Source organism: Pan troglodytes, chromosome 5 (genome assembly GCF_028858775.2).
Source record: "Pan troglodytes isolate AG18354 chromosome 5, NHGRI_mPanTro3-v2.0_pri, whole genome shotgun sequence".
Taxonomy (NCBI): Eukaryota; Metazoa; Chordata; class Mammalia; order Primates; family Hominidae; genus Pan; species Pan troglodytes.
This window is the reverse complement of record NC_072403.2, coordinates 36,964,162-36,978,957: the sequence shown is the minus strand read 5'-3', so window position 1 is coordinate 36,978,957 and position 14,796 is coordinate 36,964,162. Positions and strand designations below refer to the sequence as shown.

Below are 14,796 nucleotides of genomic sequence, written 5' to 3'. Positions count from 1 at the left end.
CAGTATTTGAAACCAAAGGCTAGGTCCTGGGGTTCCACATGACAGCTAGTGACAAAACTACTACCTCCTCTGTTGGCCACTTTTTTGTTTGTTTGTTTGTTTGTTTGAGACAGAGTCTTGCTGTGTTGCCAGGCTGGAGTGCAGTGGTGCCATCTTGGCTTAGTGCAACCTCAACCTCCCAGGCTCAAGCAATCCTCCCACCTCAGCCTCCCAAGTAGCTAGGACTACAAGTGCACAACCATGCCTGGCTAATTTTTTTTTTTTTTTTTTTTTTTTTAAATAGAGACAGGGTTTCGCCATGTTGCCCAGGCTGGTCTCAAACTCCTGGGCTGAAGCCATCTGCCCATCTCAGCCTCCCAAAATGCTGGGATTACAAGTGTGATCCACTGTGCCTGGCCCATAGTTGGCCACTTTTTAAGATAGACGTTAATGTCAAATTTGCTAACTTAACATGCTGTTTGTTGTATCCTACTTGTATTAGAGAGAGCAGGGTAGACTCATCATGAAAACTTTCCACATCACTGAGAGACAATGAAGGGACCATACCCAGGTTTATGCAGGAATGAAGTGAAGGAACATGTGGAAGTTAAAGTCAGTGTGGGGAAGGCTGGAGAGTGTGAATTGGGCAACACTCCACGTAAGGTGAGGTCAGCTGGGAAACCAGTCCACTGTAGAGATTTTGAAGTCATAAGTTTGAGATAAGGTGAAGTGCTCAGTGATTTTACCACCTGTTATTTTCACGTAACAAAGACCTGTTTGAGCTATAGTCATTCAGGATGTGACCATGTGTCCCCCACCCCCAAAAGATATGCTGAAATCTTAATCCCTGGTACCTCAGAATGTGATCTGATTAGGAAATAGGGTCTTTATAGAGGTCATCAAGTTAAAATGAGGTCATTAGGGTGAGCCTTAATCCAATAGAATTTGAGTGGAGCCTGGAGCATCTGCAGGACCCAAGAAAGTGACCACAGAGAGGGGCCAAGGGGTGGGGGTGCTGGTGCTGACACTGCAGAGCCTTCTAGGCCTTCTTAGGGATTTGGCGTTTTATCTGTGTCTGAAGAACAAGGGTTGCACTGATGGCAAGCCAAGATGCATTGTGTTTGCTAGGGGCTGCCAAGTTGCCAAGAGAGGAAATGACTCTGCAGATGGTTCTGCAGGGCCTGGCACAGGGCGAGTTTCCTGCATGAGGGAGGTGCTTTTATTTAATTGTTAAATTTGTTTCCTGTTTATGCCCTTCTTTCTCATATGGGGATGCTCATGGCCTCCTGCCTGGGTGGTGACAGCACTCTCCTAATTGGCCTCATACCCACAGGCTCTGCATCCTCCAGCCCATCCTATAAGTCAGCTCATCAGACCTCTACCCTGCTCAGGTACTGGCTGGGTGCAGAGCCTGCAGCTTGCACAGAAGGTCGTTCTTGTGCAGCTGACTGCCCCTCCAGGCTCTGTCTGTCTCTTGTCCTCACCCTCACCCCTGCTCCTGCTCTCTGCCGGGCAGACACCACTGGTGGAACTCATGAACATTTGCAGAACTAATGACTGAAGGCACCAGGGCCCTGGCAGCCACCCCACCCTGCATGCAACTGGAGCTCTTCACCACTCTGCACTTTGGTTCTGTGATTTGCCCACCTCCTCTTTCTCTGCCTGTTAAATGGAACATTCATTTGCTACATTCCAGTTCCAGAAGCTTTTAACAAAACCCAGGGAATCCTAGAAGGGTACAGTAAGAGGAACGGAAAGAGGAAAGAAGTTAAAATGTATTTGGTGGCCAGACGCAGTGGCTCATGCCTGTAATCCCAGCACTTTGGGAGGCCGAGGTGGGCGGATCACTTGAGATCAGGAATTCAAGACCAGCCTGGTCAACATGGCAAAACCCCATCTCTACTAAAAATATAAAAATTAGCTGGGCGTAGTGGCGGGCAACTGTAATCCTAGCTACTCGGAAAGCTGAGGCACGAGAATCACTTGAACCCCAGAGGCAGATGTTGCAGTGAGCTGAGATCGCACTACTGCACTCTAGCCTGGGTGACAGAGTGAGACTCCAATTCCAAAAATAAATAAATAAATAAATAAGTGTGTTTGGTTCAGGGGAAAGACTAAAGCTACTGAATAACCTTTGATGTTAAATAAAATTATAGCTTTAAATAGATGTAAGGGAAATCATGAATTAGACTAGAACTAAAGATGCATGTTTTAAACTACTGGAAGGGCTGAAACAATAACATAGAGAGCAACCCTTTCGGTGAAAATCAGGGGAAAAAATAATACTCAGAAAAAATAAAGTAATATAGACATAAAAGCTTATCTCTTTTTTAAACAGAGTGTTTGTGTTCCATGAAACTGCTGGTGATAATTTTTAAAAAGTGTATTTATGGAGAAAGTTCTGATGAGATGTTATTTCGGCGGTTATTCCTTGGTGGTAGAAGCTTTTCAGGACTTTTCAACTTTGTACTTTGTACTTTTACAAAGACCTGTATAGTACTAGGTTTATAATAAAAACAAAACAAACACAAAAGCCCATTCATCTGCAAACAACTCATTGTTCAAGTCTTTCCTGACCCTCCCACTGAACTCCCAGGCTGGTGGTGACTTTCTCATGACATTGAAGGACATTGAATAATTATAGTTATAACTACTGTAACTAATGGGCCCAGCACTAAGCTCTCTAAGCCTCATCTTCCTTATCTGTAAAGTGGGGATAGTCAGAGTTCCCATGTGATAGGGTTGTTGAGATGACTCAACCAAATATTTGTATATGAAATTCTTAGCATCGTGTCTGGCACGATAAGAACTCAATAACAATTTGCTGTTGTTACCATTATTATTATAATTTATTTTATGTTATTTTTTGAGTGACAGAGTGTCACTCTGTCCCCCAGGCTAGAGTGCAGTGGCACGATCTTGGCTGACTGCAACCTCCACCTGCTGGCTTCAAAGGATTCTCCTGCCTTAGCCTCCTGAGTAGCTGGGAATATGCCCCCGGTTAATTTTTTTTTTTTTTTTTTTGAGACTCGCTCTGTCACCTAGTCTAGAGTGCAGTGGTGCGATCTCGGCTCACTGCAACATACGCCTCCCAAGTTCAAGCGATTCTCCTGCCTCAGACTCCCGAATAGCTGGGATTACAGGCGTCCGCCATCATGCCCAACTAATTTTTGTATTTTTAGTAGAGATGGGGTTTCACCATGCTGGCCAGGCTGGTCTTGAACTCCTGACTTCAGGTGATCCGCCCACCTCAGCCTCCCAAAGTGTTGGGATTACAGGTGTGAGCCACCGTGCCCAGCCTAATTTTTGTATTTTTAGAAGAGACGGGGGTCTCACCATGTTGACCAGGCTGGTCTAGAACTCCTGACCTCAGGTGATCTGCCCACCTTGGCCTCCAAAAGTGCTGGGATTACAGGTGTGAGCCACTGCACCCAGCCTCTAACTTACTTTAATTCCAAACATCCTTCCAAGGTAGGCATTATGAGCTTTATAAATGATGAAAATATGGCTCAGAGAGGTTAAGTAATTTGCCTAAAGTCACACAGCTAGTAAAGGGTTTCCTGGGACATTACATGAAAGTTAATCACCTACGAATGAAAGCTGTGGGGAATCTGTGCACAGTGAATGAGAGGCACTAACTAGAAAAGACACTGTAGATAGTGCTAAGGAAATTGGGGAGTAAATAAATCCAATCAAAGGGAGCCCAGGGGAAGCATGCATGGATAAAGACTAGACCTAAGGAAGCAAAAATCAAATCCATGGTACTAGGCACCAACTGAAGAATGTGGATGCAGAAGAGGGTGGCCTTTATGGAATCTAGGAAAGTGGGGCTCAAGGGACAAGAATCGTGAGCTGTTTAGTCATTGTTCCCTGCAGGGGAACATGCAGACAGGTATGTTCTGGCCATGAGTATTCTGTTGTAACCTATTTTAATTTTATTTTCTTAATTTTCTTTAATAGAGACAGGGTCTGGTATGTTACCCAGGCTGATCTCCTGGGCTCAAGCGATTCTCCCACCTCAGCCTCCCTAAGAGATTGCAGGCATAAGCCACCACGCCCAGCCATAACCTACTTTTAATCAGCAGCTTCAAAATGGCTGTGACATCAAGTGTATAATAACATTGAACTCACAGTCATGCTCTACATATCAAAAGATGGGTGGAGAGAGACTTCTTCTGTCAGTTTGATGGAAGAATATGTCTGCCATCTATTTCATGTACACTAGAATTCATCCCTGGATTAAGCCAGACCAGTGGCATGGACACACAGCATGGGACTGCACTGATCTGACTGATTCTGCCGGAACGTGGTGCCACCAGCTGTAACAGGAACACTGAAGAAATGAATAAATCCTATGAAAACTTGTATTTATGGCAGTGGTGTGGTTGAGATGTTGTTCACTTTATCACACCCCTTCTGGTCAAGGGAGACCAGAAGAAAACTGCTTCCTGGTCTCAGGGAAGGAATAGTTGTGCTACTGTTGCGGGACTTTTCCTTAGTTCAGCTAAAGACGGGTTCTTTGTCCCACGGCCACGAAAATTCAGGCTCGCAGACAATTTGAATGGTGAATGAGACGGGTTTTATTGGATGAAAAGGAAGAAAACGGAGAAACAGGGACTGTCGCTAGGCCAGAGTCCCTGCTAGAGCGCTTCCCACCCGCCATTCAAATCCCAGGATCCACACACTAAGAAGAGGGGCCAGGCTGCTCCCTGCTGCAAAGGCCGCAAACTTCCTGAGGCTCCACCTCAGTGGGCAGGCTGGTTGGCATTTCTCCAGGGAGCCCCTCCCACCTGGCTGTCTCACTACTTCTGAGACTTTGGTCTCTCTACCTTGTGGACCCTGGAAGCCATGTGATGATTGTGTTTCCCTCTTTGAATTGGCTTCTAGAGAGCTCAGTTCCAAACCTGCGACACCCACCCCCAGCACAGCATGATGTTTATAGTAATCTTACTGGTTTTATCTGATTTTTCTAACTCTTTACTTGCCTTCGTATTTTTTTTTCTTTTTCTTAGAGATTTTGGGGTCTCACTCATAGCTCACTGCAGCTTCAAACTCCTGGGCTCAAGTGATCCTCCAGCCTCAGCCTTCTGAGGAAGTAGCTAGGACTACAGGCATGTGCCCCAACAGCCTGGCTAATTCATTTTATTGCTTTTTTAGAGATGAGATCTGGCTATGTTGTCCAGGCTGGGCAGTCTCAAACTCCTGGCCTCAAGCAATCCTCCTGCCTCAGCCTCCAGAGTAGGTGGGGTTACAGGCAGGCACCACCAGGCTCAGCTTTAGTTGTAATTTTTAATTCTGTTGTATTGTGTTTAAGCTATTTTAGATTTTGTTTAAAACAAGGCTGGTATAGATACATACAATGTTTTATTCCTGGACTGGGTTTTACTATGACCTGGATGAAATACTCCTAAAATATCTACCTCTCTTAACTTTGATTTCTTGGTCACCCAGCAACGTATTTTGATTGGCAGTCAACTTTTCCTTTCAGGTATCTTGCTACTAGTTTATTTAGTTATTTTGTCATTTCACTGTTTCCATTCACTAGTTTCCATATTTCATTGCGTCCTTTTTTGCTCTTGTGTGGGTTTTTTTTATGTCATTCTTTTAAGTTTATATCATATTTGTGTAATGTGGTTTTTTTCTTAACTTTTAAATTATTTTGAAGTCAATTTCATTACAAATTTCTTTTTTTAGCCAGGTGCAGTGGCTCACACCTGTAATCCCAGCACTTTGGGAGGCCGAGGTGGGCAGATCACCAGAGGTCGGGAGTTCGAGACCAGCCTGACTAACCTGGAGAAACCCTGTCTCTACTAAAAATACAAAAATTAGCCGGGTGTGGTGACACATGCCTGTAATACCAGCTACTAGGGAGGCTGAGGCAGGACAACCACTTGAACCCGGGAGGCGGAGGTTGCGGTGAGCCGAGATCATGCCATTGTACTCCAGCCTGGGCAACAAGACTGAAACTGCGCCTCAAAAAATAAAAAATTTAAAAAAATAATTAATTAAATTAATTAATCATTATTATTATTATTATGAGACAAGGTCTGGCTCTATCACCCAGGCTGGAGTGCAGTGGCACAATCACAGCTCACTGCAGCCTGGACTTGGCTGGCTCAAACGATCCTCCCACCTCAGCCTCCCAAGTAGCTGAACTGGATACGTGCACCAACACGCCCGGCTAATTTTTGTATTTTTAGTACAGACAGGGTTTCGCCATGTTGCCCAGGTTGGTCTCAAACTCCTGAGCTCAAGTGATCCACCTGCCTTGGCCTCCCAAAGTGCTGGGATTATAGGCATGAGCCACCATGCCTGGCCTAAAATTTCTTTTACTGTGGTAAAAATAAACATATATATAATTCAGCTATAAACAAGGAATTACATTCTGATACATGCTACAACATGGATGAATATTGAAAAAAAATTATGCAAAATGAAATGAGCCAGAAACAAAAGGACAAATATTGCATGATTTCACTTACATCAGATATTTAAAATGGGGAAATCTGGTTTGTCAACACAGCAGGGAAAAAAATAAATAAAAATAAAATAGGAAAATCATAGAGGTGAAAAGTCAATTTAGCCAGGTGTGGTGGCTCATACTTGTATGTGTGTGTGGTGTGTGTATATATATATGTGTGTGTGTGTGTGTGTATGTTATATATATGAAAATGTATATAAGGTAAGATTTCCCATTTAACCATTTTATTTTATTTTATTTTATTTTCTCAAGACGGAGTCTCGTTCTGTTGCCCACACTTGAGTGCAGTGGCACGATCTCGGCTCACTGCAACCTCCACCTCCTAGGTTCAAGCAATTCTTCTGCCTCAGACTCCTGAGTAGCTGGGATTACAGGTGCCTGCCACTATGCCTGGCTAATTTTTGTATTTTTAGTACAGATGGGGTTTCACCATGTTGGCCAGGCTGGTCTTGAACTCCTGACCTCAGGTGATCCTCCCACCTCGGCCTCCCAAAGTGCTGGGATTACAGGCCTGAGCCACTGCACCCAGCCTAACCATTTTAAATGTATAATTCATTGGCATTAATTACATTTGACGTTGTTGTGCAGCTGTCAACCACTATCTCTGTTTCCAAATTTTTTTCATTACTCCAAACAGAAACTCATTACCCATTAAGCAATAACTCCCCATTCTCCTTTCCGCCCAGCCCCTGGTAACCTCTAATCGACTTCTTTTCTTTTCTTTTTTTTTTTTTTAGAGGTGGTGGGGGTGGGTGTCTCACCATGTTGCCCAGGTTGGTCTCGAACTCTTGGCCTCAAACCAGCCTCTCAGAGTGCTGGGATTACAGGCATGAGCCACGGCACCTGGCCAAATTGACTTTTCACCTCTATGATTTTCGTATTTTACTTTTATTTATTTTTTTTCCTGCTGTGCTGGCAAACCAGATTCCCCCATTTTAAATATCTAACGTAAGCGAAATCATACAATATTTGTCCTTTTGTGTCTCGCTTATTTCATTTTACATAATTTTTTCAGTGTTCATCCATGTTGTAGCATGTATCAGAATGTAATTTCTGCTGGGCGCGGTGGCTCATGCCTGTAATCCCAGCACTTTGGGAGGCCGAGGCGGGCAGATCGCCTGAGGTCAGGAGTTGGAGACCAGCCTGGCCAGCATGGTGAAACCCCGTCTCTACTAAAAAAAATACAAAAATTAGCTGGGCGTGATGGCGCGTGCCTGTAATCCCAGCTACTCAGGAGGCTGAGACAGGAGAAACCCTTGAACCGGGGAGGCGGACGTTGCAGTGAGCCAAGATTGCGCCACTGCGCTCCAGCCTGGGTGACAGAGCAAGACTCTGTCTGCAAAATAAAATAAAATAAAATAAAATAAATAAATAGAATGTAATTTCTTTTTTATGGCTGAATAATAGTACTTTGTAATATTTTCATTATTGTGTATCTTTAAATTAATTTTAACGCCTTTCTTTTTTTTTTCTCTCTCTTTTTTTTTTTTTTGGTAGCGATTTGGACCTCACTATGTTGCCCAGGCTGGTCTCAAACTCCTGGGCTCAAGCGATCCTCCCCTCTCGGCCTCCCAAAATGCTGGGATTACAGGCGTGAGCCACCTCGTCCTGCCACCATTTTATTTTTTGAATGATTTCTTATTGTCTTAACTTCTTAGGTGACTAACAATGAGGCTTGCTAGTATCACCCTAGCATAATGATATCATCCTTAGCAAGGGAGTTGGGCGCTCTTACCGGTAGATGGCGCTGTCGATCTTTTAAAAAGCGAGCTCTCCTGCCCTCCCACTTTGAGCTCGCTGAGTCAAAACACAGCCTGAATAGTTTAGGAGCTCCAAAGCCCCGCTTATCTCCACTTTCCAAATTCTCTCTCATTAAGACCAACAAAAATTTTACCTTTATTATTAGTTATGTGACCTGCTAAGACAATTTATAACACTTTTTATTATGGAAATTTTCAAACTTACACAAAAATAAAGAAAATACCTCTATTTACCTACCATGGGACTTCAACAATTATTAGCATTTACAAATCTTGGAACAATGTTATTTTCTCACATTATGTTCTATCTCATCCCTCTTAAAGAGTTATCAGATGGGAAATCCATGGTCTAGGCTCAATAAAATCACTCTACATTAGGAAAGTCTTGGAAACAGATTGCATTTTAGCAGGAAAAGGAGGGGGGTTGATGATTTCATTCAATAAAACAGCCTTAACTCACCGCCGTGACCAATAACCGGGTAATGTGGAAGCTCCCCGTAAGATTCCTCGTGGAAGGCAAAAATAGAGCACAACTGGGCTTTTGAATACCTCTTACATCTGCCTGCCTTTGTCTTGTCTATTTTCCAACCTGATTTCACCTGCTCCCTGTCAGGATCTTAGCCTCTCAGGGTGCAGCTGATCTCAGTTCCTTTCCTTATAGTGAGACCAAGATAAGTTGACTGGGCCTGGAAATATTCTCAAGAGAGGTTTTAGAATGGAGTCAACTGCATTTCCACTGAGTCATGTCTGAAGATAAATCACAGGGCATCTATTCAGCAGTCCAGGCTGATGTCTATCTTACTTCCTGAATGTGGGTCTCGGGTATCCCTCAGAGCAGCTGTCTGATATCAGGAAGGGAAATGTGTGTTAGAGATGGTTTATTGTTATAAGTCAAACAAATGAATTATTGAATAAAACATGTTCCAGCTTTTGTCTTGATAAATATACCTTCATACTGATCTTGAAGGCTAGTGTAGCAGATACTGTTGTGTGCCACCCAAATCCTACCTTCAACATTGTCACTTATTCCCCAGCTGCCAGGGGTGTTGGTTGTGACAGCTCTGTCTCTGGGAATTGCCCTTAGCTGAAAAGAGCTGCCTTGCCCAAGGTTATACCTCCCCTCCCTGGGGGCAGCCACATCCAATGACTGATAGATAAGATAAGAACATACAAAGTCCTGGTTACCTTGCTTCAAGTTTGGCCATCTTTTTGTTTGTTTGTTTGTTTGTTTGAGATGGACTTTCGCTCTTGTTGCCCGAGCTGGAGTGCAATGGCACAATCTCTGCTCACTGCAACCTCCGCCTCCTGGGTTCAAGCGATTCTCCAGCCTCAGCCTCCTGAGTAGCTGGGATTACAGGCGCATGCCACCATGCCCGGCTAATTTTTTGTATTTTTAGTAGAAACGGGGTTTCACCATGTTAACTAGGCTGGTCTTGAACTGCTGACCTCAGATAATCCTCCCCTACTCGGCCTCCCAAAGTGCTGGGATTACAGGCGTGAGTCACCGCGCCCGGCCGAGTTTGGCCAAATTTAAAGGACTTTTCCAGTGCCAGAGGCCTCCACAACCCATGAGATCAGCTCAGTCCTCTTTACGGCTTCATTACAGTTCAACTGCTCCCTTTCCCTGTCCCGTTTCTCTCAGCTTTTAAAGGTGTTTATCCCAAGATTGTTCCCCAATAAAACTTCTGCAGATAAATCTATCTGAGAATCTGTTTTCTGGGGAATCCAGGCTAAGACAGCCAGGCTGGAATTTAGAATTCTGAGACTCCCCTAGGTTCCATGGCAGAATATGGCTGAGTGAGGAAAACTAGCTCTGGGTCCTCTACCTGCATCTATCTGCCCTACTTTCTTTTCCTGAAAATTCAAGTCCCTAAAATCTCCAGACCCATATCCTTCTCTGAAAACAGCCACATTTTGGGGTCTCAGAGCATGCACGACAGCAGCGAGGCATAACCCCCGGGAGGATGGCCCCAGGAGGAAGCCCATGCAAACTTGGAAGCAGGCTTGGGGGCCAGTAGTGCCAGGAATTCAGGGGTTCCAAGTACCTAGACTGTAGTACTTGTAGAAGAGATGCAACCTCCATGGGTAGGTCTATCCCTTTGGCTTCTCGGACTTTTTGTCCTATAAGTTGGGGGAATGATAGAGCAGGTCCCTCTAGATCATGGAGCCCGGGCAGGGTCCTCATGTGCTTGGATCCAAGGGTGGGAAAACATTTTCTACCTAATTTAAACCAGTGGCATTTGTGTCTCTGTTACAAGCAGCCAAAAATTTATATTTTAACACGTCTAGTTGACTTCCTGCACTTCTATGCCCATCTTCCTAAAAGAGAACAATGTATCTCTCTAAAAGGGACTTCATCCTTTACTCTCAGGTCCTAGAATATACTGATGTTTCCTACATGTTAATGATGCTTTCCACAATCAAAATTTGATTTCATTAGGAAATCCATTCATGCAAGAGATGTCTCTAATTAAAAACTATCCAAATAACTTCTCCAATAACCAAACACACTGGCCTTTTTGCTCTCCTCCCTGCTGAGGGCTTATATCCCTGGATATCCTTTGACATCCATCAGCCCTGCTCTCTATAGTGACAATCTACAGGAACATTTCCATTTATTGCCTCTCCAGTGATTCTCAGCTCTTTGCAAACAAAATTCCATCCAGTTCCTTCAAAGGGCAGTCCTTTAAAAACCATGAGCCTATACTGTTAGTCATGATATGCGGAAAGAGATTGTTGAGGGTCTCAAGTACCAAATCCACCTACTGCAATGCATTGAGAAAATATGCATCAATTGCTTGTTCTGATAATGTACTGTAGTATGTAAGAGCTTACCACTGGGGAAGCTGCGTGAAGAGTGCACAGGACATCTCGGTACTAATTTTGCAACTTTCTATGCATCTTTAATTATTTGAAAACAAAAAAAGAAGAAAAAAAAGAGGAGGAGGCAGGACATTAAAAAATATAGCCTTATGGATGGGCTCGGTGGCTCACGTCTGTAATCCCAGCATTTTGGGAGGCCGAGGCCGGCGGATCACATGAGGGCAGGAGTTCGAGACCAGCCTAGCCATCATGGCGAAACCCCATCTCTACTAAAAGTACAAAAATTAGCCAGGCGTGGTGGCAGGCGCCTGTAATCCCAGCTACTCAGGAGGCTGAGGCAGGAGAATTGCTTGAACCCGGGAGGCGGAGGCTGCAGTGAGCAGAGATCTTGCCACTTCACTCCGGCCTGGGCAAAAGAGTGAAACTCTGTCTCAAAAACAAAACAAAACAAAACAACAACAAAAAACTCCTTATTCAAAAATCGAGGCCATTCCAGATAAAGGAACTCTCTTTATATCTACAGTTTTGGCTCCAAACTTTATTGTGGCTTCCTACCTTAGTGAACTGGATTAGTGAGCATGTGTGATTGCAGTGACTGCCTAAAAAAGAGACAGGGCAGCCTGCCCTGTCCCATGAGTCCTTCCCGTTGGGCTTCCATAAAAGGGGTGAAGTGTCCTTCCCCAGCAGGAGGCGGCATTGAGTAATTCTCATGACACCAGCCTTAAAGAAGGACTTACTTGGCCTGCAGTCTGCCACACACATCTCCCTCAGGGCCCCAGCAGGGCCTCTGCAGCTGGTAGGTGCTTAATGGAGGATTTTAGGATTTTGCATCTTGGTTATCTCATCTTTGAGGACTCGACCTACATCTGGCAAGTCTAGGAGATGGAATTGAGGAGGGCATATGCACAGAGTACTGGGAATTAGAGAGCTGAGTCACTGGAAAGTCTCGAACCTCAGAGCAGCTGCCTTTCTCTTGGACTCAGGCCAAGATTGAGGGAGACTGATGACATATTGCATCTCACAGGTTCCCAGGGGCACAAGGCTATTTGTGACCACAGCAGCTCCGTTTGGCTAAGGAGGCCTTGGGTTTCTGAGGGATAGGAAGAATCAGAGCAGAGAAGAGCAGATGGAATGGTGACCGACGTAGGGCCCTGAAGTTTACTTAGGGGTGTCTTCTAGAAATGTGAGGTGCTGTGTTTACAAAAAAAAGCATAGCTTGCACTGCGCTCAGTCTCAGGATCCCAGGGGAAAGGGCTAAATAAAGACAATCTGCAATGCATTGGAAGGAAAAACTGAGAGGCTTATACATTTATGAGAGGTATCCCCACTATGTATTTGTAAATCTTCCAGAATGTAGGAATGTCCAGATGCCATTAAAAAAAAAAAGACTAACTGTATTTATTCATTTATCTATTTTTATTGACATTGTAATTGTATATATTCAGATGCCCTTTTTTTTTTTTTGAGATGGAATTTTGCTCTTCTTGCCCAGGCTGGAGTGCAATGGCATGATCTCAGCTCACTGCAACCTCCGCCTCCTGAGTTCAAGCAATTCTGCTGCCTCAGCCTCCGGAGTAGCTGGGGCTGGGACTACAGGCATGCACCACCATGCCCAGCTAATTTTTCTGTACTTTAGTACAGACGGAGTTTCGCCATGTTGGCCAGGCTGGACTTGAACCCCTGACCTCAAGTGATCCTCCCGCCTTGGCCTCCCGAAGTGCTGGGATTACAGGACTGAGCCACCTCACTCAGACTTTTTTTTTTTTTTAAATGGAACCCTTCACAAATTTGTGTGTCATCCTTGAGCAGGGGCCATGCTAATCTTCTCTGTATCAGATGCCACTTTCATTTTTAGACGGAGTCTCACTCTGTTACCCAGGCACCTGCCACCATCCCCAGCTGATTTTTTTGTATTTTTAGTAGAGACAGGGTTTCACCATGTTGGTCAGGCTGGTCTCAAACTCCTGACCTCAGGTGATCCACCCACCTTGGCCTCCCAAAATGCTGGGATTACAGGTGTGAGCCACCGCTCCTGGCCTCTTTGTTTTTTAAACTCAGCACACATCTTAGTATTCTAATATATTATCTCCTAAATGAGTTTTTATGTAACTATTTAAAACTTTTATCAGATTTATACAGATATGTAATTTTAAAAGCCAAATATATATGTGTGTGTGTATATATATAAATTACAGATATGTAATTTCAAAAGCCAAAGACAGAACAAAAGCTATAGTCCGGTACCAACCCCTAATTCTCTCTTCCTAGAAGTAAAAGCACTTCGATGCTCAATTAGTTTTTATCTTCCTGTTTCTTAATAACAAGTTATATCGGTCAGGGTTCAGTGCAGCAACTAGAGATTACGCTAGGTAAATTAACAGGAAGACATTTTACAAAGGGTATTAAGAGCTTTTGAAATCTTTATAAGGGCTGAGGGCACAGGTTCTAAGCTGGGCTTTATGGAATGATATCCAGAACTATACAGATCTACTAGGTTTTCTTTTGATCATTTGTCTATGAATTTATCACAAATTTGTCAGCAGATTCTATAGAAGTCTATTTTTTCTCTGCAGTCTAATGTATTACAATTAATCAATTCCCTCTTTTTCTTGGTAATATCTTTCTGTAACCAGGTAAAGGAATTTTCTTAATCCCTGAGGTTTTGGCCCCAAGCCTTTTTTTTTTTTCTTTTTTCTTTTTGAGATCCACTCTGTCACCCAGGCAGAAGTGCAGTGGTGAAATCTTGGCTCACTGCAACCTCTGCCTTCTGGGTTCAAGAAATTCTCTGCCTCCGCCTCTTGAGTAGTTGGAATTACAGGCATGTGCCACCATGCCCAGCTAATTCTTTTGTGTGTTTTTGGTAGAGACGGGGTTTCACTATGTTGGCCGGCCTGGTCTCAAACTCCTAGCCTCAGGTGATCCACCCGCCTTGGCTTCAGAAAGTGCTGGGATTATAAGCAGGAGCCACCATGCCTGGCTTCCAAACCATTTTAATCTGGACCTGCGGATCCCTAGTTCTCCTACACAGCAACCTCCTGGGATTTTCATTCTCCTCACTCTTTGGAGGATCCCACATCTTTATCTCTCTTGATCTAATCCCTTACTTTGATGGAACTTCCTAAGGAAAGGGGCAAGGGAGGGCAATTTTTGAAATTTTGTCTGAAAATGTCTTTTATATTATTATTACATCTGATTAATAGTTTTACCGAAAATAAAATTCCAAGTTGTAAAATTTACACCTAAATTAGGAAAGCACTGCTCCACTATCTTCCAGCTTCCAGTGCTACTGTTGAAAAGTCCTCAGCTAGGTGTTATGGTACACACCTGTAATACCAGCACTTTGGGAAGCCAAAGTGGGAGGATTGCTTGAGCCCAGGAGTTCAAGACCAGCCTGGGCAACGTAGTAAGATTTCGTCTCTACAAAAAATAAAATTAAATTTAAAAATTAGCTGGGCATGGTGGTACGTGTCTGTAGTTTTCAGAAGGCTGAGAGGGGACGATCCCTTGAGCCCAGGAGTTCAAGGCTGCAGTGAGCCATGATTGTATCACTACACTCCAGCCTGGGTGACAGAGTGAGATCCTGTCTCAAAAAAAAAAAAAAAAAAAAGAGGAAAAGAAAAAGAAAAAAAAGAGAAAGCCCTATACCATTTGAGTTTTGATCTTTTTTATGTGACCTGTTTTTTTCTTTTTGTCCAATTTTGGGATTTTTCTTTTTGTCCTCAGTATTTTTAAAATTATGGTACTATGCCTTGG

The 14,796-nt window shown here is 43.8% G+C and overlaps 1 non-coding gene across 1 annotated transcript; it reads right to left on the bottom strand.

The window, feature by feature from the left end:
* Positions 1–12,807: 12,807 nt before the first annotated feature.
* On the bottom strand, positions 12,808–12,909 carry LOC112209604 (U6 spliceosomal RNA). The gene has a single exon (XR_002944438.1). It is a non-coding gene; the product is annotated as a U6 spliceosomal RNA (small nuclear RNA).
* Between the last annotated feature and the right edge of the window lie 1,887 nt (positions 12,910–14,796).